Below are 21,014 nucleotides of genomic sequence, written 5' to 3'. Positions count from 1 at the left end.
ATTTGCACAAGTTCTGCTAAGCTCTAAAAGAAGACATCCATCAAAACAAGGTGTTAATAATGAGGTTTGAACAATGTGGATCCCGGGGGGCGGGGGGGAGAATTTTCCTTAAGGCCAAACCAAGAACTATATTTGAAAGCACGGTAATAGTTAACTGGGAAATAAAAAAGAACTTGTCACTATTAAGGAGGTATTTTCCTTGTCAGCAAGTATTTGTCAGTAGCCAGTTTTGCTTTATAGATTGTTAGTTGATATTGATCGCTACAAAGGTACAGTTCTTAATACAGGTAGTCCTCGACTTACGACCACAACTGAGCTCTACATTTCTGTTGCTAAGCGAGAAAGCGGTTAAGTGAATTTTGCCTGATTTTGCAACCTTTCTTGCAACAGTTGCTAAATGAATCTCTGTGGTTGTTAAATTAATAATGTGGTTGTTAGATGAATCCGGCTTCCCCACTGACTTTGCTTATCAGAAGGTCGCAAAAGATGATCATATTACTCCGGGACACTGCAACTGCCATAAATAAGCCAGTTGCCAAGTGTTTGAAGTTTGATTGTGTGATCATTGGGATCAGTGGTGGGTTGCTCCCGGTTCGGTCCGGTTCTATAGAACTGGTAGTAAAACCGGAGGGAGGCTCCGCCCACCCGCCACAATGTCATCATGGGTGATCTGCACATGCGCAGAAGCATGCGTGCAGTCCCACTGCGAACGAGTAGTAAAAGTAAGTAGAACCCACTCCTGATTGGGATGCTGCAAAGATTGTAAGTGTGAAAAATGTCATAAGTTACTTTTTTCAGTGCCATTGTAACTTTGAATGGTCACTAAATGAACTGTTGTAGGTTGAGGACTATCTATATAACAGTGCATACATTGAAGATCATTTGGAGGAAGTATCTGGTATCTCAGATCCATTAAAGGAGCCTATCTTTGTGAGAGAAATAGGCAGTTTCCTAAATTTGATAAACAAACAGACAGACATGAGCCTGAAAAAAAGATGCTACTGTTTTAAGAGCTGAATTGATACATTATGACTGGTTTCCTTAAAGGAAATCTGAAAAAGTTTGGCTGCTTGAGCAAATGTCAGAGAAGTGCTGTGCGTTAAGATGTGGAACACTTTTTCTGTATTATTTTCAAGGCATTTTACATACACTCTAGCTGCAGCCTATCTTCAGCTGACTTCTCTTAGGAGTTTGCAAAATTAGACTTTCCCCCATAATAATGTTGAAAAGTGCCTTAACAGAAAACATTATTATATGGGATCCGTGGTGTATATTTCATAAAATGAGAACTGCTCAACTCTGATTGGCCGATAGTTGCTGTTTAAATCACTGAGGTTGACACTGATCAGTCTATTTCCTCAGATCCCTGGCAGATCGATCTGCCAGACTCACACTTCAAAAACCCCATGCAGCGATCTGTGGTCAGCTTTATGTTAATAAAAACAGACAATTGTTCCAACAGAGCATCTATCAATGAGAAGCTCAGATTTTTCTTTTCATCTTGGATGAAACACAAATATGTCGTTTTGGTCCTGAATCACTGAATAAGAATTTCTGCTTTTTTTTTTTTTTTTTAACACAGCAAGAGATTTCAGACAAAAAGTTTGTGTTTCAGTGGGAGATGCTGAATTTCCAATTGATCCATCTCCTTCATCGACTGCAGTTCAGCAAACCTGCAAACGTGGTATGGCTTCTGGAAGTTTCTCTGAGCAATACTAATAGAAACAGATAGTCCTCGACTTACAACCATTTGTTTAGTGACCGTTCAAAGTCACAACAGCCCTGAAAAAAGTGACTTATGACCATTTTTCACACTTATGACTGTTGCAGCCTCCCCATTGTTACGTGATCAAAATCAGATGTCAACTTGCAAAGCTTTCAAGTTGCCATGAACAGGAGGGAGGGAGGACTGATGGAGCAGATTGATTTCCCTAACTGAAACTACATTCCACAGATGCTTTCTTACTGCAATCAGAAGGAGAGTGTTGGGTTTCACAGCCAGCCAAAGTGGTTAATTGGAGAATGTGATTTATGACATGGCCAGGGAGGAGGGGAGAGACAGGGTCATAGGGGAATGTAAATCTACATGGGATTAGTTCTAACTGCATCTGAATATTGTCGAAATGGTGCTCCTAATAAATGACTCTATTTCTTTTGAAGTTTGGCTCGTGGCTCATGAATTAATTAGGGCATCTTTCGGAAAAGTCACATCAGACCAGTGGTGGCTTGCCCCCAGTTCGGACTGATTCTATAGAACCGGTAGTAAAACCTGCGGGACGCTCTGCCCACTGACCCTGATGTCATCAGAAGCGATCTGTGCATGCGCAGAAGCTTTTGCGCATGTGCAGAAGCAAGGTGCATGCACGAGCGAAGCGAGCGCACACGCACGATCCTGTTGCAAACTGGTAGTAAAGATAAGTACAACCCACCCCTGCATCAGACACTTGGCCAGTGGCCTGTATTTATGACAGTGGCAGTGTCCTGGGTTCACCTAGTCACCTTTTGCGAACTTCTGACAAGCAAAGTCCATAGGGAAATCAGATTCTTTTAACAACCATGTTACTAACTTAACAACTGCAGTAATTCACTTAACAACTATGGCAAGAAAGGTCATAAAATAGGGCAAAACTCACTTAACAACTGTCTTGTTTAGCAACAGAAATTGCTAAACAATTACAGTTGTGGCTGTAAGTCAAAGACTACCTAGATTTGATTCTGACTCAGAAGATAATGTAAGATATTAATGTACTTGACCTAAAATATAATTACATGAACAAAATATCATTTTTGAATGCTTGCTCATCTAAGATTCCAGAGGTTTTGTCTGCTCCTTCTGATGGAACAGCCTCATTTTCATCACAAGAGTGAGTTGCGTGAAATAATGTTTAAGGCCATCCCAAATATTTATGACTATTTCAAGTGTGCAGGACATGCGTCATGATTGAATTTCAGATTGCTTGATAAACTTTCTAATAACTCATTATAAAATTAAATGCTGTTTTTTTTTCTGTGAACTGCTTTCTTTGCTTTTGCTATTTTTTCCCCCAGAATGATAATAGAGATCAACCAGAAAATTATGTGTGATAAAAAGAAAAAGCTTTTGTCCCTGATTTTGCTACTAGATATGCTAAATGGCATGCAGAGCACAATGGATTTCCCACTACTTTGTTTTGTCTCTAGAAGCTGTGGTATACTGTGCTTGCTAATTATTACAGACATGGTTTAAGACAAATTCTATAAGCTGAGTTTTCCAATAGAGAATTATGGTTAAAATAGCATTTATTTACCTGTGAAGTTCTTGATGTTCTCTGAGCTTGGTTGTTTACTTGCAGATGTTTTATTGCCCAGGTAAGTAACATCATGAGTATGAGGGAGTGTGGGAGGTTGCTGCCTGTGTGTGTATGTATGTATGTATGTATGTATGTGTGTGTGTGTGTGTGTGTGTGTGTGTGTAGATAGCAACTTCCCACATTCCTTTGTACTCATGATGTTATTTACTTGGGCATTTATAATGCATATATAGAGAATATTCCCCTGTTCTATATATAGAAGCTTGCAGTTTTTTAATAGGGGGGCATTCATTGATTAAAGTATTGTTTTCTGCCTGATTTATTTACTGAATCAGTTTATAGGGCTGCCCATCTTGCAAATGCTAGTCTGGTTATCTAACAACCTATTAAAACATTAAAAAAAAACAATAATGTATTTGGAAAGCATAAAAACTTACAATGGTCATTAAGGATAAACCCAGACCAAACATCTGACAAAGATATCTCAAGAAGCCACCATGCTGAGTCAGATTCATCCCTTGTTGTCTTCTAGCTATGCTCCAGGTATCTCTTTTTATGTTTCATCTCTCTCAGTGCCTCAGTAAATGGTAGGACGCCCGAGGAGAAAAAGGCCTCATAGATGAGATCCAATTCAGAGCCAGCCAGCCATTCTCTCATTACTAGCAACTGAGATTTTGATCAGATTGTGTGCCAGACCTTCTGGAACAACCCCAAGTACCATTTGTAACTGAGTGGGGGTGGGGGGGGTGTCCATTATTCTGGGGCAAAATGATCAGACAGGTCTCCCTCTCTGATCTCCCAGAAGGCAGCACTGAGGCAATCAGAAAGTGATCCAGCTGTACATGGAATGATGAGAATCTCTCCAGATCACACTGCCACTGCCCTGATATGAAAACCAAATCTGGTGAGGATATTTGTTATATGATTGGCCCTGGATCAAGTCTATGGTTGCCATAGTGACTGTCCTATGCTACCCCCGGCTCTGCACAAAGCGAAGAGAAGTGAAAGTCCCCTAAAACCATAAGCTAGGCAACTCCACTACCAACCTGGTCATGGAATCTAAGAACTCAGGCAGAGGGATTGCAATGCATTAGGAAGACTATACAGGAACAATAGCAATAACAATAGCACTTACAATAGCACTGCTTCACAGGGCTTTGCAGACCTCTCTAAGCGGTTTACAGAGTCAGCATATTGCCCCCAACAATCTGGGTCCTCATTTTATAGACCTCGGAAGGATGGAAGGCTGAGTTAACCTTCAGCCAGTCAGGATTGAACTGCTGGAGTGAGCAGTGAGTTAGCCTGCATTCTAACCACTGTGCCCCACGGCTCTTGAAGATTCCTAGAGCCCAATTTAACAAATATGGTCTGTCATCCAATTATCTGGATGCCTCTGAAAGCTACTAGAACTGTGATGGCAAACTGATGGTGGGACCGGAAGTCGGCAAACGGGCCTCTGGAGGGCCTCCGGGTGTGTGTGGGGAAGGCCGTTTTTGCCCTCCCCAAGCTCCTAGAAAGGCTCTGGAGCCTGGGGAAGAGCAAAAAATGGGCCTTCTGGTCCCACCAGAAGTTGGCAAATGGGCCATTTCCGGCCTCCGGAGGGCCTCTTTTTGCTGTTTTGCCCTCCCCAAGCTCCTAGAAAGGCTCTGGAGCCTAGGGAGAGAGAAAAACAGTCCTACCAGGCCCACCATGCCATCGTGTGCCAGGAGTGTGGGGGGGGGAGCAGGAGGGTCGTTGCGCACATGTGCGGGGGCGGGGGCATAGAATTATGGGCGTGGGCACGCATGCGCATGACTGCCCCCGCTCCTTGCATGCGATGACAAAAAGGTTAGCCATCACTGTACTAGAATATCCCAGATAACTGTAGCTTTTCCCCTGCCTCTGTTCTGGGCTCTAGCTAATGCTAGAAACCCATAACCTGGATAAACTCCCACTTTCAGGCCTATTCTTGTTTTGGAAATGCACACAAAATTTGCAATAATATTTTCCACATCTGCTTACTTTATTCTAGATATATCAAAAATGAGCTTTAATTGAACCTTGAGAATCTTCAAAGATAACTACTGGAAAAACTTGTCATCTGTGTAAGAAATGCCATCTGTACTCACTGAAGTGTTTTTTTAAAAAATAATAATAATCAAAAGTTGGATAATTGCTTTTGATTTGCATTCAAGCTGTATTTTTCAATGCACTTGATAGGGTGACTGGTTTCCACAAATTTCCTAGCAGTATCGTTATATGGAAACATTCATCTTATTAATTAATGGAAACAACAGTTGAAAAGGTAGTTCTACATTCACATCCTTGATAGCCACTGGATTATGTGGACTGGAGCAAGAAGTCCTCAGTGCTTGGGAGAGTTTTAAATTTCATTGACATTCTGCATTCATTATTTGTTTATAATTACTACATATACCTTTAAATCCTACCATAAGATATTGAGATGTTATGAGCAAAAGTATATATTAATATTATATAATTATAGTAGAAGCATCTTCTGTTTTTCAACTTATTTTTCAGGATATGTTCATATCCTTTTTGAATTTCTTTGCTTGAGTGTTTAAACATAATTTATTGTTGTGACATTCTATTTTTTTCTTTCCTTAATCCATCTATCAATTTGAAGTCTCTCTAGCTATTGACACTAAGGTTATAAAGAATGGTTGCTGGAATTGGGTATATCTAGTTTAATGAAAAGAAGGAGTAGGAATAACATGATAATTCTATTCTATTCTATTCTATTCTATTCTATTCTATTCTATTCTACTCTACTCTACTCTACTCTACTCTACTCTACTCTACTCTACTCTACTCTACTCTATTGTTAGTGGAATGAGACTATTTGAGAAACAAACAAGACATGTTTGCCACAACAGTTGATTCTTGTTTTAAACCAGTGGCCCCCAACCTTCTGGGCATCAGGGACTGGTTCCAATGGGAAAAGGTTTTTCCATAGATTGGAGGGGGCGCGATTTTGCATGCTGCCTACTGTACATCCCATGAATGGAACTTCACTTGTTTGTACAGTCCAGTTTCTGGCATGCTGTGGCCCAGTGCTGGTCCATGGATCAGGTCTCGGCCAGTCCACCCAACTGCACTGGAAACAAGCCAACACCAGATCAGGGGTTGAGCACCCCTATTTTAACCAGTTGCGGTTATTTGAAATCCATAAATTCCTTAGGAACTCTTTACCCGATCCTGATCCTCACAGTTTCTCTTTTTCAAATATATAATATACATATACATTATGGCTGGGCAGGCCATGTTGCAAGGATGTCAGACCACCGCATCCCCAAACAGCTCCTCTATGGTGAACTGTCTCAAGGAAAGAGACCTTTGCATGGGGGGGCAAAGGAAGTGATACAAAGATGCTGAAAGCCTCTCTCAAGTCCCTGGATATTGACACCACCTCCTGGGAAACCCTGGCACAAGATCGATCGTCATGGCGCACATTGATTCACCAAGGCTGCCAGACATTTGAAGACAGAAGGACAACCATAGCACAAGAGAAGTGAGCACTCCGCAAAGCCAGAGATGCAAATGCTGCAATAGTGGTACCCACACATGTCTGCCCGACATGTGGCAGAACATTCCATGCCCCTATAGCCTTACCAGCTACCTGCAGACACAGTGTGGACAGCCCACAACCCGTTAGATGTCAAGGTCCTCTTTGAAAATGATGGATGAACATCAATATACATATTATATATGTATATTGTACATATAACATACATATTATATGTTATGAGAGTGGTGCAGTGGCCTGGAGGTGAAGCTCTTGCCTCACAATCAGTGAGTTCGATCTTAGTTAGAGGCAGATATTTATCTCTCTGGGCACGTTGAGAATATATCTGCTGAATATAACTCCGCATTGGTGACAGTAAGGGCATCCGGCCAGTAAACACTCAACTCCATTCAGTTGCCCAGATTCCACCCCACAAGGGATTATGAGGTCATTAAAAGAAGATGATAATGGAATTGTTATGACTACACTGAAAATGGGCGAGGAAATTAGAGGCTTCAAGGTTTCTGTTTTCCCTCTATAATTCAAACATTATTGAAAAAGGTATCCTTGCAATAAACAAGAATTGTACATATATTGTACAGTTGTTGAACAAAAGCATGGATGTTGGTATTTGGGGTTATTAGCAAGCAGTTTTCAAACATTCTTGAAAAAGATTTTTTAGTTTTCCAATTTAATATTGAACATGTAACATTTTAAGCTTTGGTGCAGATTTTGCATCCCCAGATCAAAACAAAAGTTGTTTATTAATATTTCAGAATGATGAAACTGCCATCTTTGAACTTTGGAATATCTGTTTCCATTACAATTTTTAACTGGTGTGCCCTCAATAGGATCTTCAGTGGTTTATTTTTAATTGCTAAGCATGTTCTACACAAACAATTTCTTTATATCCATTTTTCCCCCAGGGTGAGGCCTATGTCCACATCAGTGGTGGGTTGCCCCCGGTTTGGACCGGTTCGCAAGAACCGGTGTGTAAAACCTGCGGGAGGCTCCGCCCACTGACCCGGATGTCGTCATAGGCGATCTGCGCATCGCGCGCGGGCAGAATGCAAACCGGGAATAAAGGTAAGTAGAACCCACCCCTGGTCCACATATATACCATTCTTTTTTTTAAGGCCCATGGAATTATTGAAGATTGAACCTATGAAATTTAGTAGCAAATCACCGAATGTAAACGTCAATATAAATAAAATAAACTAAAGGGCTTAATAGGCTTAAGATATCTATTTTATTTTAACCATGAACTCCCCCCCCAAAAAAAGAGGTATTACTGAACACTGTTTTTTTTTATTAAAAAGTTTTGTAGAAAATACAAACATTTTCATCCCCCCACCCTTCCCCGCTCAACCCCTCCCTCCCCTTTCCCACCCCCCTTTCCCTCCTCCCCCACCCCCCTCCCTAGACTTCCCAGAACAAGCACAGGGTATAGCATTCACAAATCAAAAGCTAGAATATGCTAACAAATTGTTACAATTCATATTCTCCCTAGATGCTTAACTCCTTATAATTCAAAAAACAAACATAAACTACTTAAAGTTACTTCATTCATATGCTATATGAATCTTCTTATTCGGATACTTCTTCTGTATGTAATCAATCTATCTTCTCCATTCCGATATATATCTTTCATAACACTGTTATGTTGCCTACATAGCAGGGGTGAAATCCAGCAGGTTCTGACAGGTTCTGGAGAACCGGTAGTGGAAATTTTGAGTAGTTCAGAGAACCAGCAAATACCACCTCTGGCTGGCCCCAGAGTGGGGTGGGAATGGAGATTTTGCAGTATCCTTCCCTTGCCACGCCCACCAAGCCACACCATGCCCACCAAACTATGCCCACAGAACCGGTAGTAAAAAAAATTGGATTTCACCACTGCTACATAGGTCTTGGGGCCAGAGCAGTAGGGAATGGAAACCAGAAAAAAGCTATTCAGTTGTCCACCCCTATATCTAAGGGGCTGTCCAAAGAAGGAGAGGGGTACTATTCTCCAAAGTACCTGAGGTCAGAACAAAAAACAATGGATGGAAACTAGTCAAGGAGAGAACCAACCTAGAACTAAGGAGAAGCTTCCTAACAGTGAGGACAATTAACCAGTGGAACGGCTTGCCTTCCGAAGTTGTGGGTGCTCCATCACTGGAGGTTTTTAACAAAAGACTGGACCACCATCAGTCTGAAATGGTATAATGGTATAAAGGGCCATGATGGCCCTCTCTATGGGCACGCGAGCCATCGTCCCAGTTCAGTTCCGCTGCGCATCCGCACGCACCTTCCACCAGCCAGCTGGTGGTCGGGTCTCTGCCATGCATGTATGGGAGTTACATGCAGGGGGTACATGCGCACATGCAGGGGCCATGCAGGGGGCACATGCACATGCGTGGGGGTAGGGCGCATGCATGGGGCTGCACACGCATTGCACTTTGGGAGTTTGGGCACGCATGCACTTTGGGCACTCAGTCTGGAAAAGGTTAGCCATCACTGGTATAGGGTCTCCTGCCTGAGCAGGAGTTTGAACTAGAAGATCTCCAAGATCCCGTCCATCTCTGTTATTCTATTATATCAGGCCATCATCACACAGTATATCTCCAGGTGGATTAGATAACACAAGCAAGCTCACTTTCCACAGCATGCCTTTTTGCTGGTTGCAAGATGGCTATAAAGAATTACTCCTCAATAGGTTGTGTCAGGTTTTCAGAACACATCTTTGAGGCGTTGACTTCTTTTGACAACCTGTTGTAAACAGGGACTTTTGAGTATGATGCCTATAGCATCACTTGATGGATTGCAACTCATAAACAATCCTTTTCCAAAATGTGTCTTTCTATTTGGTTCGACGAAAGATAAGGCCCCAACATGTGGAAATATATTGTCTCTTAAGATACCATGCCATTTAATTAAACCCTTCTCCGTTTTTCTTTGACAGGTGAAATATGAGCTTGCTGATAAAGAGCTTTCCCTTTTGATTACTAGCTTTACATCTTAAGAGGAGGAGGATATTGATTCCCCCTCTCCCCCAGTATACTATATAGCTCATTTCTTTTGGATTTTTTTCTCTCCCCTTAGGACAAATTTGTTACATTTCCTATGCTTGCTTAGCTAAGCTTGCTTGAACGGTAATGGGCAGAATATCTGTTAAGCTGAGCTTGCATAAAACTATTGAAATCATTATCCTTTTCCATAGAGGTAATTTTGTCTAAGTTTTCCAAGTTTTCCCGGAATTCTTTGAAAAATCCCAAAGTGCTTTTCCAAAAGGCAACTGGACTTTGTTTTTCCTTGAAGATGTTTCGCTTCTCATCCAAGAAGCTTCTTCAATTCTGAGAACTGAAGAAGCTTCTTGGATGAGAAGTGAAACATCTTCAAGGAGAAACAAAGTCCAGTTGCCTTTTGGAAAAGCACTTTGGGACAATCATGACCTGGATGACTTAGAATGTCTGTAGCGATCCTTTGAAAAATATGAATAATATACAAGATATACAAGATACAACATATATATAATATACAACAAACTGAATATAAGTAGTCCTCAGCATACAACAATTAAACCCAAAATTTCCATTGCTAAACAAAACTGTTAAGTGAGTTTTATTCTATTTTACAACTTTCCTTCCCACAGTTGTTAAATGAATCATTGCAATTGTTAAATAAAGGTTGTTAAGTGAATCTGGCTTTCCCATTAACTTTTTCAGAAGATTGCAAAAAGTGTTCACATGACCCTGGGGCACTGCAGTTATCATAAATATATGCCAGTTGTCAAACATCCAAATTTTGATCACATGACTATGGAATGCTGCAATGGTTGTGTGAAAAATGTTCATGTCATTTTTCTCAGTGCCATTGTAACTTCGAATGAGCGCTAAATGAATGATTGTAAGTCAAGGACTGCCTCTGTTCAAAGAACATTTGCATAGAAATTACAGATTTTTTTTTAAGTTATTTGTAACACCTTTCTGCTAATGCACTACAACAAAAGGTACAGGACCATAAAGAATGAGTTGTAAAAGACGTGCATTAAAATGCAGGAAGGCTATTAGGGAGTATTCATATTAGAACTATAGAAAAATACGTATATTAGAAAAATATGCATATGTGTTTTCATGTAGAGTTTTCATATAAATCACAAACAAATATGGAAAAGGGCTAGAATTAAGATTTGAAAATTGAGACGCTGGAATAAATCAAATGTGACAAGATCATCTGTTCATATTTATAGGAGATCTTCAATGTGCAATCTTCATTCCTCTCAATCAGACAATTTATTTAAAACCTTCTTCCTTAAGCACTAACACTTCACACAATGTGCAACTACAGAAGAGTACCGTATGGTGCATACTTGGTCCATATGGAGCAGTGATGGCTAACCTTTTCTGGACCAAGTGCCCAAAGCGTATGTGCACTTTGCAATATGTGAATGGCCCCCGTGCATACGCCCCGCCCCCCGGACATGCGTGGCAGAGACCCGCAGTGGCGCTAAACTGTGGTGATGGCTTGCATGCCATCAGAGAAGGCACTGCGTGCCACCTCTGGCACATGTGCCATAGGTTTGCCATCATGGATATAGAGCGCAACAGATTCAAAAGGAAATGCATAATTTTAGTCCCATAAAGAAACCTTTCTCTGCAAAGAAAATTTCCATTTATCAAGTTTCCTAATTATTCAACTCCTTATCTCAACCTCACTCCCAGCCTATCCCCCCTTCAAACCAGAAACAAAGAGATGTAAACAATACTAGCCTACCAAAGAGTGCAAAGTTGAGCCTGGTGAGAATTACTGCGAGTTCAATTCTCACCAGGCTCAAGGTCGACTCAGCCTTCCATCCTTTCTAAGGTGGGTAAATTGAGGACCCAGTTGTGGGGGCAATAAGCTGACTTTGTATAAATATACAAAAGTATGAAGGCTATTGCTTAACGCATTGTAAACCGCCCTGAGTCTCCGGAGAAGGGCGGCATATAATCAAATTAAAAAAAAAAAAAGTTAATGTGAATTCCCTTAAAAAGATGCTTTGAACAATTAACAGAAGCACAAAGTATTAACTTGTTCAGAAGAGTTCTAATGGTTTACTATATAGCTATTTTAAATCTGCCCAGCCATATGTCATCACCTACCTGAACTGACTGATTTAAAAAAGCTAATTAGCTAATGAAGCAGTATTGGACCTGACTAATGCTCAAATGGAAGATGACTATGGAATACAAAGGCTATAATGTAGACAAAGAAGTAAAAGTAACACCCCAAAAGGAGATAACTGCAATTTGTTCATCTCCCCAACACCCACCTCAAACTTGCATAGATGAGTTCAGCAAAAGTCAAGTTTGATTTAATCTTTATTTTAATCTCACAGCAGTGGCCAGACTGTTAAAAATACTGATTAAGAAAAAGACCACATTATATTGGTATTAAAAGAATGTTTTGAATACTGATATTATTAAAGAAATGGGGTGTGATGGCTGAGGGGTTAAATATACTGAGCTTGTCAAGTGGACAGGTCATAAAGGGACCATAGTTGCCTACCCCTATTCTAGTACTTTGCAGCATCTGTTGCATTGTTAGCTTTCCTGCCCTTTATAACAACATTCAAGGAGTTGAGTAGTATGATCAGCTCCCTGATATTGATGTATCTACCCAGTGAATTTTATAATCTCTGCAAATTTATCTATTAGAGAACTTGTACAAGGAGAATAAAAAGGGACGCGGTGGCTCAGTGGCTGAGCTTGTCGATCAAAGGTTGGCAGTTCAGCGGTTCGAATCCCTAGTGCTGTGAGCTTACTTGTCCCAGCTTCTGCCAACCTAGCAGTTTGAAAGCACGTAAAAAATGCAAGTAGAAAAATAGGGGCCACCTTTGGTGGGAAGGTAACAGCGTTCCGTGCACCTTTGGCATTTAGTCATGCTGGCCACATGACCACGGAGATGTCTTCAGACACTCTTCGGCTTTGAAACAGAGATGAGCACTGCCCCCTAGAGTCAGGAATGACTAGCACACATGTGCGAGGGGAACCTTTACTTTTACCTTTACATTCCAGGGATTTCAAAGTTTTTCAGGTCATGTAAGCCATTAAAAAAAAAAGTTTCTTAGACCTCCCTCTTTCTACCTCTTAGATGCTCACAGAGTAAGAAGCTGCCATAACCATAAATTCTATCTGGAGATGGAGCTTCCAAATGTCAGCTGAGAAGCCTAGTGTCTTTGCCTAGAAAATTTGCTGTGGATGTAACTCTCTTAGGTAACTCTCTATTCTATCATCCATTCAAGCTCGCAGTGGTCTGAGTATACATGCTTTGTCCTCTGGTGCTAAAACTGTGGAGAAGCCAGATAGACTTAGAAAAAAAAAGAGAGAAGGCAATTTATGTTGGTCTAAACTGCTTTGGGTTCCCTGCAGAGGAAGGAGGTGTTACAGGTGAATCAGGTTACAGGTGATCATGGTGGGAAAGCAAAGACCTCAGTCTGCCTGTCTGTGTTGCTGAATTGCCCAAAAAGGCACCTCATGTTAATCTTAGGCTGGTAGAATTTTTGAATAAGCAGCTTTGCCTATTGGTTAATGCATCTCCATGTTAGCTAATAGTAGGTTAGGCCAATAGTAACTGTGAGTGTGTAGATTCACTACATACCCAACTCCACAAGAGTAACTACCTTGCATTCACATCCTGCTAGAGCAGGGGTCAGCAACCCGTGGCTCTGGAGCCACATGTGGCTCTTTCATCCCTCTGCTGCAGCTCCCTGTCGCTGGTCGGTGCCACAATTTTGAGAGGAGCTTCTGGTTTGGGGGGAGGGGAAAGCATGGCATGCCAGGAGGAGACTCTATGGCAAGGGGCGGGTTTTCCGGTCAGCTCCACAATTGATAGGGCTTTCGGTTAGGACTGGTAGAGGAAAAAGGACACCGTGCTAGGAGGAGACTCTATGGTGGGGGAACCAAACTTCCAGTCGGCTCCAGAATTGAATGGGGGGCTTCCAGTTAGGACCTTTGTGGCTCTTTGAGGGTTTAAGGTTGTTGACCTCTGTGCTAGAGCAATGTTTCTCAACCTTGCAACTTTAAGATATAAGGACTTCAACTCCCATAATTCCCCAGTCAGCAAGATGGCTGGGGAATTCTGGGAGTTCAAATTCACACATCTTAAAGTTGCTATGATTGAGAAACGCTGTGCTAACTATTCCCATCTTCTTTTGCAAGTGCTTTATTCCATGTCCTCTTTTTCACCTTTCCTTAATAACTGCAAATCATTATCATCCAGCTGCAGTCCGAATTTATAAATTTATAAAGCAATTCCCTTTTTGAAACTCTGATGAATTTAGTAGGCCTCTATTCTGTCACTCCCACATATAATTCTTGTAAATAACACTGTAAGAACAATAAAAAATAATAAAAAAAGCTTTTCTGTCAGTTGGCATTATAAGGGACATCACTATTTCTCTCACTGGGGTTTTTTCCTGCTGATTTAATTACAGTAAATTGGAATAATTAGAACGAAATTATATGAACCCAACAATTCCCTGTGGTCTTTGTGCTGCCTTTTAGTATGATAATGAATGTTAATATAAATAATTGATATATTCTGACTACCTCTGAATCTTTATTGCTACCTTTTTTCCCTCTTCTTAATTTTGCCCCAGATAGAAGGTGATGCATTCTAAATTAACTATAATATGTAATATTTCAGCACAGCAGAAGAGGTTAATTAAACTTTGGGGAAAACTTATTGCATATAAACCATAACGACAGGCAATTTTGCAGCAACAGATTGAGATGCTGACATGAAATTCTGGCAATTTCGGTAAAACCACTGTTGCTTACTTAAATACTTAGGTTACTTTTGTAAATGGTGGCATTAAAAACAAGGTTGAGTCATTCATATTAAAATAGTAGAATCAAGGATTAAAGCAGTAGCAACTTTCAGTCCTGTTTAAAACTAAGCGAACACATAGCTGACATAATGTAACCGTTGCCCATAAAAAAAGAATGCATCCTGAAAGCATTTTTAAAAGCTAAACTAAAAGGATGCATCCCTTCTTTCTCAATTTATTCCTTCCTTGGAATATTTTCCGAGCATGTTTTATTGTAAAACTAGAGGTGTAAATGTTGTAGGGCAGGGGTGTCAAATTAAAATTGTCAGAACATCATCACATGAGGTATCACAACTTTTTCCCCCTTCGCTAAACCAGGCATGGGCATGCACAGCATGTGACACATCCAGCCCACAGGCCGCAAATTTGACAGCCCTGATGTAGGGAAAATAGGAGGAAGCACATCCACTGTTTCAATCTCCCAAAGATCCATATGACAAAACTAATAAGGTGATAAAGTAAACTTAAACAAGGGATTGATTGGCTGCCATATTTGGCCTGTATGTCCAAAAGACTGCTAGACAGCGTGTACAACACAAACTTTAGGATGAGGGTGAAGATTCATTCTCCGAGCTTGTGGGTTGATTTCCAAACCTTTCATTACCAAGCTAGGTAACAACTTCAGCGGAGTTTAGGTGGTATCAGTGTTCTTCTGTTTATAAGGGCTTCGTCTGATCAGTAGGTCTTTTGTGGGTGTTGTTCTGTCCCCGTCTCACACACGCACCCCCACAGACAGGCAACAGTTAAAGAACTCAGCCAACAACAGTTTATCCGGTATCAGAATTGGCAGCAACTCAGTGGCTGGCTGCCAGGTATTCTTTACCCACGAGGGGGGAGTTTCTCCCTTCGTCCGGGAACAAAGCCAATACACAATAATCAACAAAGTCCAGTAAATACAAAGAAGGTCGTCCGATATCCGTTTTTTGCTTGTCACAGAGCTGAACCGGCCATCGCACCCTCTTTTATACCCTGTGGGGTGTGGTCCAGTGACTCAGCCTAATCCCTGGCACGCCTCTTTCTCTGCTGCGTGCGCTTATCTCTGTGACGCTGTCGAGGGTCCAGCCAAAACTCATCTTCCTCATTACTATCCACCTGTGGCTGCGTGGACGTGCTTGGCCCCGGGCCTATCTCTTGACCTTCGGAGGACACCGAAGGCATTGCCAGAGAGGAGGGTCCTGGAGAGGGAGGCCTTGCCAACTCCTCTCCTTCACTCTCGGAGTCCTCTCCTGCCGATAAAACAGGCTCAGGTAACGGAGCCACAACAGGTGTGTCAAGTGATGGTCTTGTAATGGGTCTTGTGATGGGTCAGATGTGAGTCATCAGTGAGAGTCTTGTGATGGTAGGGCATGTCAAATTTTTCAACTTTCAATTTCCAAACATTAGAGGTGCTCAAAAATTGTGACATGCCTTGGGGATTGTAAATATATTTTTGTTACTTTAATATAATTTAGATGTGCTTAGTGAGTAACTACATAAATATAACTTTTAAACATTTTGTTTGTTTTCATTTGATGGGTCTGTGATAGGGAGGTTACATCAGGTGAGGGTCATTGGGAGGTGAAGTGCTGGTTGGGAGGGTGGGGGGGTTGATTGAGGGTCAGTGCTATCCCTTATAAACAGAACACTGACATCCCCTTAGATGCTACCTAGCCTGGTAACAAAATGTTCGGAAACCAACCCACAAGCTCAGAGAAGAAACCTTCACCCTCATCCCAAGGTACCGATAATTGCCACTATTGCAAACTATAGATGTAGCTAGCTCTTTTGGGACTGTGAGTGACATTAAGCATGTAAGCATGGTGAAGAGTCCCTTGGCATTGTGAACAGTGGTCCCCCTCCTAAAAGAACCAAACCAAACCAAACCAAAAAACCTAAATTAAGCCCTAGTTATTGTGGTCAGTTTTCAAATCTGAAGGATTTTCATACAATCAGAAAGCACCTGAATCAGTGGTGGAATTCAAATTTTTTTACTACCGGTTCTGTGGGAATGGCTTGGTGGGCGTGGCAGGGGAAGGATACTGCAAAATCCCCATTCCCTCCCCACTCCTGGGGGAAGGAAATTGCAAAATCTCCATTCCCACCCCACTCTTGGGCCAGCCAGAGGTGGCATTTGCTGGTTCTCCGAACTACTCAGAATGTCCGCTACCTGTTCTCCAGAACCTGTCAGAACCTGCTGAATAGCACCTCTGATCTGAATGGTATCTTCCACCTGCACGCAAAACTTAGTCCACAATAAAATTTCCACTGCCCATCTTTCACCTTTTTCAAATAACCTAGCTCTGTGATGATGAACCTATGACACATGTGGCATGCAGAGCACTCTCTGTTGGCACATGTGCCGTTACCCCAGGTCAGATCTCCATGGTGTTTTTCTGTGAGTGTCTATTTCCCTGCAAACTATGAAACAGAAGCTCATGAAAGAAAAAGATCTTACCTCATGCTGCACTGCCGGTGTTGGGATGTCCTGCCTCCCGCCGGCCAGCTGGTCTTCGGGTCTCTGCTGCGCATGCGTGCATGTCCATGCATGCACATGAATGCACATGCATGCATGCACATGCAAATGTCGGCACATTCACGTTTATACACATGTACGGACACCTTTCATTTTGGCTATGTGCATGTGCAGTTTGGGCACTCGGTGTCTAAAAGGTTCGCCATCACTGACCTAGCCCATGCCATGTAGTGCTTTATAGGTCATCACCAACACCTTGATTGGACCCAGAATAGAATTGGTAACCTGTGCAGCTCACAGAGAGCAGAGGTGTAATGGGCACAGAACTAGATGCACACATAACAGTCCATGCCTCTCCAGTTTGCACCACCTGAAGCTTTCAAATAGCCTTAGGGCAACCCCATGTACAGTGCATTATAGTAATCCATATGCAAGGTATCCAGGCATGAGGGATTGAGCATAGAGCCTCCTCTTCCAGGAATGAGCATAACTGGCACACACATTGAATCTGTGCAAAGCTACAAGCTTCTATTTGTTCTTCAAGCAGAAGTCATGATGCAAAAGGACTGTTCTGTCCCCAACCCCACGCACACACACCAACATACGTTCAAGAGTTAAAGACCAAACCAGCCGGCAAAATCCTTTTCCTTATGATAACGGAATTTGGCAACAACCTAGTGGCTGCCTGGCAAGAGTTTATTATTTACAAAGAGGAGAGATAACTTCTCCCCACTTCTGAAACATCAAAAGAAGCAACTCAATAATTACGGAGTCAAATCAAGTCCAGAGATAATCCAGTAAAGTCTTATAGCCAAAATTCCGGCAATGCAGAATGGCGTGGAAGCTTTCAGCTTTGTTCGTCACAAGGTTTGACTGGCCACCATGCTCCCTTTTATATCCTGTGGGGTGTGGTCCAGTGACTCAGCCTAATCTCGGGCACGCCTTTTCTTCTGTTACACGCGCTTATCTCTGTGACGCTGGCATGGATCCAGCCAAGACTCATTACCCTCATCACTGTTCATCTGTGGCTGCGTGGACGTGCTTGGCCCCGGCCCTATCTCTTGCCCTTCAGCGGACACCGAAGGCATTGCCAGAGAGGAGGGTCCTGGAGAGGGAGGCCTTGCCAACTCCTCTCCTTCACTCTCGGAGTCCTCTCCTGCCGATGACACAGGCTCAGATAACGGAGCCACAACAAGGACTTCCAGATTGTGCACTGATTCTGGATGGGTACAAACCCATCCAGAACCATATATAGTAAATTCTTAGATCCAGGTGGCCCCAGAATTTAGAGGCACTCAGTCTTGCTAGAGTTGGCCCAATGCTTCCCCATCCTAACCCCTCAGCCTTGAGGCACAAGGCACCATTCCTTACTTTACTAGCGATGGAGATATATAGTTGGGATGGCCTCCATCAGCAGCTTCATATAGATGTGAAATAGGAGATAGAGTGCACCTAACCCTGCGGCACCCCACAATTCAGATACTGAGGGCAGAACCTCTTACTGAAGTTGGGGGAGGGAAGTGTTTGAAGAATTATAGAATAGCAGAATTGCTGTATCTAGACTGCTGAAATATGGATTTATTATTGAATTATTAGTGACAAAAGAAAAAAAAAGAGTTTTCTGTATCTGTTTGCTGCCATTTAGTGGTTGTATGGATTTTTGCCGCCCATATGTCCCTAAGAATAAGCCTGTACAAATAATTAGTTCAGCTGCTCTGCTCCTTGTGTTTCTCAAAATGAAAAGCAGCTGCAATTGCTGAAAAACAGGACATGCTTCAAGGGTCTCCAGAGGCCTTCTGGAACTGCGTATTGCACGTATAGAAATGTTTCCACCAGTAAATGGGAGAAGCACATCCAGAGGGTTGAAATCCCGTGAGAAATGATTTGCACAGCCCTGTTGTGCAATGTCATTTTAAACAAATACCTGGCAAAACATGGCTGAATTTCTCTTTCTTTTTTCTAAATTAGTCTTTGAACAAGGCACCTGAGCATTGTGATATATTTAGAACTGGTGGATCCAGGGACTGAAAAACAAATGGGAAAATGCCTTTATGCAGATGTAAAAGAGATACTAAGGGGCCGTTTCAGACTAGGAGAGGTTAAATGAAAGCCAGACATATAGCTTCTGCCCTGCGCCAGATGGCAATTACAACTGATGACACTGCTGCCCCTTTGATGGCATCCAAACAATGAATTCTTTCTTTATTTCCTGGCTCATTTGAAGCTACATCTGTTCCCATAAAACTTGGGATCCTTAAACCTACAGCTGCATGTACTTTTAACATTGTAACGTGTGCCTTTTGTAGTCAAATATTGTAACTCTTAAAGTAAAGAACCTCAACATGTAAAAATATAGCCCATACAAGTGACTACTCATCTGCCAATACATGAACTCGAAAGTAGCCCTTTTCTCCCTCTTTATCTTCTGGACACACGTTAATGGCAATAACAAATGTAGCCAGTAAAAAGAAAGTTTCAGGTTGCCCCTTTCAATCATCAACCCCGCCCACTCTTTTAGTGGATCCAATCAGCTCTCTCGCATTAATATAAATATGAGACAGGTGACAGGGGTTGAAAAAGGTGAAAGCGAAGATGTGCAATAAATTGGCAGTAACATTAAATGAGATGAAGTTTTCAATTCAATATGGAATAACGAGGTACGTTTTGAAGGTGGTTGTTAGAAAAAGGACAAAATGGTCAATGGAGGACACATTATGCCAGCTGAGGCAGAGCAGCAATTGACAAGTTTAGACTTTGTGTTTTGCCCGCCTCTAGTCCTATTCACCTAAGGGACGCAGTGGCTCAGTGGCTAAGATGCTGGGCTTGTTGATTGAAAGGTTGGCATCAATCCCTAATGCCTCATAACGGGGTAAGCTCCCGTTCCTTGTCCCAGCTTCTGCCAACCTAGCAGACCGAAAGTACATAAAAAATGCAAGTAGAAAAATAGGGACCACTTTGGTGGGAAGGTAACAGCTTTCCGTGCACCCTTAGCATTTAGTCATGACCATGGAGACATCTTTGGACAGCACTGGCTCTTCGGCTTTGAAACGGAGATGAACACCACCCCCTAGAGTCGGGCACGACTAGCACATATATGCAAGGGGAACCTTTACCTTTAGTCCTATTCAGCAAGGCTCCCTGCCCAGATAACTGATTTTGGCTTTCATGAAGGATGGGACTTTTAGTGATATGATTGCTTCTTATAGTTTTGTATTTGGGGAAGATATTTCAGTAGCTTAGTTTCGCTCCTCTCCTCCTTCTTCTCCCTTTTTCTTTTACATGTACAGATAGCCCATGACTTATGATCATTTGGTTAATGGCTGAAGTAACAACTGCAGTGAAAAAGTTAGTTACAACCGGTCCCCAGATTTACAACTGTTGCAGCTTCCCCACAGCCATGTGATCACTATAGGGGCTTCCAACAAAGTCAACAAAGGAACCCAGATTTGCTTAATGACTACGGTAAAAAATGGAATGGGCAGCTAACCACGGCCAACTCGCCATGGGACAACTCACTGTGGGAAAATGTAACATTTCAATTTAATTAAAATAAATAAAACCTTATTTTAATTTTTGTCATTCACATTTCATTCTGTCCCTCTTTTTGCATCCTTTCTTTAATGATTGTATTCCACCATATCATTGATATTAGTGTAACTCTTGTCTCGTGACAAGTTGTCCCCATAATGAGTTGTCTGGGGTGAATTGTCATAGACCAGGTTAAAAAAAAAAAAAGGTCATAAAATTGACATTTTTGTGATTCATCTAATGACTGCATAATTTAGCTATGGACGTTCTGGTCCCAATTGTAAGTTGACGTCTACCTGTCTGTGTCTTTTTTCATCTCCAGCCATTTTCATTCTGTTTGGTTCTTTACCTGAAGTCTAAGTCTTTTGGGGATGACTGAAAAGTGTAAGA

The 21,014-nt window shown here is 41.9% G+C and overlaps 1 long non-coding RNA gene across 1 annotated transcript; it reads left to right on the top strand.

The window, feature by feature from the left end:
- Window positions 1–7,657: 7,657 nt before the first annotated feature.
- LOC117661998 (uncharacterized) lies at window positions 7,658–20,666 on the top strand. Its single transcript, XR_004590218.3, has 2 exons — window positions 7,658–7,881; window positions 20,384–20,666. It is a non-coding gene; the product is annotated as an uncharacterized LOC117661998 (long non-coding RNA).
- Window positions 20,667–21,014: the final 348 nt, after the last annotated feature.

Source organism: Pantherophis guttatus, chromosome 2 (genome assembly GCF_059756535.1).
Source record: "Pantherophis guttatus breed Tessera chromosome 2, ASM5975653v1, whole genome shotgun sequence".
In the NCBI taxonomy this organism is placed as follows: domain Eukaryota; kingdom Metazoa; phylum Chordata; class Lepidosauria; order Squamata; family Colubridae; genus Pantherophis; species Pantherophis guttatus.
This window is presented reverse-complemented; position numbering and strand designations above follow the sequence as displayed.